This window comes from Arachis hypogaea, chromosome 1 (assembly GCF_003086295.3).
Source record: "Arachis hypogaea cultivar Tifrunner chromosome 1, arahy.Tifrunner.gnm2.J5K5, whole genome shotgun sequence".
In the NCBI taxonomy this organism is placed as follows: Eukaryota; Viridiplantae; Streptophyta; class Magnoliopsida; order Fabales; family Fabaceae; genus Arachis; species Arachis hypogaea.
Window position 1 is genome coordinate 104,541,416 of NC_092036.1, and position 2,833 is coordinate 104,544,248.

General features: G+C 35.1%; 1 long non-coding RNA gene across 1 annotated transcript; it reads left to right on the top strand.

The window, feature by feature from the left end:
- The first annotated feature begins 1,040 nt into the window (after positions 1–1,040).
- LOC112780158 (uncharacterized) lies at positions 1,041–1,690 on the top strand. Its single transcript, XR_003191064.3, has 2 exons — positions 1,041–1,233; positions 1,321–1,690. It is a non-coding gene; the product is annotated as an uncharacterized lncRNA (long non-coding RNA).
- The last annotated feature ends 1,143 nt before the right edge of the window (positions 1,691–2,833 follow it).

The following is a 2,833-nucleotide window of genomic DNA, read 5'->3' on the forward strand; positions in this document are numbered from 1 at the left end:
GTGAGATGGGCTAAAGGATACGGTGACAATTATTAGAGGGTAAATTTTCAAAGAAATAAGTTAAATTTTTTTCTTCCAAATTTCCCCAATATCAACATTCAATATGTTTTACAAAAAGAATTCAAATGTATCAATAACTGAAAAAAAATAGCCAATACACAAAATTTAAAACTAGTAGAGTTTTGTGGTATTAATCCATATCTTCTTAATATGCAATAAACAAATTAGATTTTTATTGTCTAAAAGTGGTTTTCACGGTGAACTTCGTCTATACTGTTAGTGATTTGCATAAAACTCTCAATCAGACTTTGATTTTCCAAGCATGTGCTATAGGTAGGTGGATGCTTTATGAGAAGCCACATGATTATTAAAATGGTATAGATGTGCAAGCGTGGTGCTATATGAAATGTAATCTTATATATTCTACGCGATGATATGATGCAATAAAGGGTAAAGACATCTTAGTAGGAGTTATAATAATACTAGTATTTAGTGCGAGATTTATTTTTATTGACTTTGGTGTTAGATCTTGTAATTAGGGTGGTATTTTGATTCATGGTATTTTCTTTAGATTTGTAGAGATGTTTTCTTTTTTATTATTACTTTTTAAGAAATCACTCAAATAAAGATACATATTTTATCTTTTTTGTTAAAGATATTTTTAAGACAATGTACTTAAATAAATTAAATGAGAGAAATCTTCATAAACCGTGGTGACCAAGCACGGTTTATAGCTAGCAAAATTTTTTTAGGAAAAACTACCATTTGTATCCATGAACTTTACGAACGCTGACAAAAGTACCCATGGAAGAAGAAAAGTGACTTTTTACCCATGAAAAGCTAGACCCATCTGTCGATAGTACCCGAACATCATTAAAACGTTAGCTCCATTAAGTTAAAAGCCAACATGGCACATTAACTGCTTACCTGGCTTTGAATCAGCAGTCTAACGTGTCCAAGCATAAATATACCGTTATAACATCACCCATTTTCCTAATTTATCCTCAACTGTTTCCCCAATTTCAATTTCAAAACCCTAGAATGTCTAGGAGAAGCAGAGGTAACCAATGTTCTTCGAATGGAAGCATCAGCGAAGAAGGGACTTCGTCTTCCAAGAGGGGTGAAGAGAATACTTTGTCTGGGAGATACTTTTGTGGACAGGGTGTGGTGTTGCTACAATCTGGAACCTTAACAAATCCTGAGAGATAGTTCGTAAGGTGTCCTCTATGGAAGGTAAGTCTTTTTGTTTTTGTACTTCGGATCAGATTAACTTATTGTGAATGATTCCTTATTCCTTCGCGGATCCCTTTCACACTACAGACGATGGATTGCAAGTATTTTGTATGGGTGGATGAGATTGACGGAGGATGGGAAGGACTGGCAAGAGCCCTTGTTAGAAAAAATCAAGATAGCTCTTGTAGTAGCCATGAGGTCAATCTCACTGGGCAAAGAAGAGAGATTCAAGAGAATAGTGTGAAGATCTTGTTAAAGATAGGGAAGCTCCATGGTGAAATTAGAACTATTAGGTCATGGATTATAACTATTTTTTTGAGTTTACTAATTTGTGTAGGGCTGAATCTACTCCAATTAATCAATATGTAACTGTGCTTATGGTGTATGTTGTCCTGGGATCTTTTTGTGCAGTTTTTTGGTTTCAATGATGATGAACTTAGAAGCTGGTTGGTTTCGATGATGATGAACTTCGAAACTCTGTTACTATCTTCACTTGTTGTGGAAAAAGTCAAGTTGTGTTATGACATTAATGTCTATGATTGTTAATGTATTTGATATCTGTTAGATTGAAGTTAACTCAATTTTGACAAAAAAAAAAGAAATATAAATGTCGTGATTTGTCTTAATCTAGCCAGAAACATGGTATTGTAAAATAAATAGCAAAGTTGTAACCTGGAAATGGAACTAGTAATTCATTCCATAAGCTATAATAAACCTTGAAGTAATTTACTCATATGTGTTAGGATTTGGTTGAATTAGTCCCACATTGCTTAGGATAGCAAATGGAGTGGGTGGCCTAGGCTATAAATATGAGGCTAAGTTCTCCATTTGTTTTTGCACCAGTCAGAAACACTTTAAGCTTGTATCTGATTTTTCTTTTCCTCTGTACTCTTTGATTAGAGAGTGTTGTGAGGTGTAGTTAGATATTTGCTTTGAAAGAGTGTGGGTGTACTGGGGTGCCGGTGAGAGAAAGAAGTCTATGTGTTGTAACAATTTTCACATAGTGATATTCTCTGGTTGTCATTTGACAACGGCCGTGGTTTTTTTCTCCGGTAATTGGAGTTTCCACGTTAAATTCTTGTGTTGTGATTGTGTCTATTTTATTTCTCTGTCAAAGGTGTTTTCTCAAGGGGGAATATACCTTGTTGGGAATAAGACACAATTCCCCCTTGAGAAAACACCTTTGACAGAGAAATAAAATAGACACAATCACAACACAAGAATTTAACGTGGAAACTCCAATTACCGGAGAAAAAAACCACGGCCGTTGTCAAATGACAACCAGAGAATATCACTATGTGAAAATTGTTACAACACATAGACTTCTTTCTCTCACCGGCACCCCAGTACACCCACACTCTTTCAAAGCAAATATCTAACTACACCTCACAACACTCTCTAATCAAAGAGTACAGAGGAAAAGAAAAATCAGATACAAGCTTAAAGTGTTTCTGACTGGTGCAAAAACAAATGGAGAACTTAGCCTCATATTTATAGCCTAGGCCACCCACTCCATTTGCTATCCTAAGCAATGTGGGACTAATTCAACCAAATCCTAACAATCTCCACCTTGATTGAAATAGTCACACATCTTCAGCTT